Genomic DNA, 673 nt, shown 5'->3' with positions numbered 1-673 from the left:
GCACACACACACACACACTCACGAGCCGCCGCCGCCGCCTCTCCCTCTCACAGCCGGCGGCACGGCACGACTTCAAAGCGCTCAGTCAATTAACTTAAATAGCTCTCCAGTTCACTTCTAGCTATTTCTTCGCCCGAGACTGCGCCGCTGACGCGACAGATCGGCGGACGCTCGCGAGGAACTACCTTTTGAAATGTCCTCCCTTTGACAAATAAAACTTTTTTGCTCATTTGAATGTATCCATTATCAAAGAAACACCTTTTGTGCGTGGCTCAAAGACGCGGCGTCGCGTGCGGCCGCCGCGCCGCTCAAAGCAGACGCCGCCTAATACCTCGCCAATTTATGAGCGTTCGATTTCAAAGCCGACTTTCCTCTCTCTCTCTCTCGCTCTCATTTTCTCTCTCTCTCTCTCTCTCTCTCTCTCTCTCTCTCTCTCTCCCTCCCTCTCTCTCTCTCTCTCTCTCTCTCTCTCGCACGTGTTTGCCAAAAATATTCAAAATTAAACCGACTCGCTCGCTTGCTCGCTCGTTCGTTCGTCTCACGGATAACGAATGGTAATCGCAGGGATGCGTCGCATTCTAATCACCCGCCGCCGCCGCCGCCGCCGACGCTTTGATGTGCGCCGACGTTCAAAACTCAATCGAGTTAATGATGATCAGAGCGGGAACACGAT

Source organism: Priapulus caudatus, unplaced genomic scaffold (assembly GCF_000485595.1).
Source record: "Priapulus caudatus unplaced genomic scaffold, Priapulus_caudatus-5.0.1 Scaffold395, whole genome shotgun sequence".
Classification (NCBI taxonomy): Eukaryota; Metazoa; Priapulida; class Priapulimorpha; order Priapulimorphida; family Priapulidae; genus Priapulus; species Priapulus caudatus.
This window is presented reverse-complemented; position numbering follows the sequence as displayed.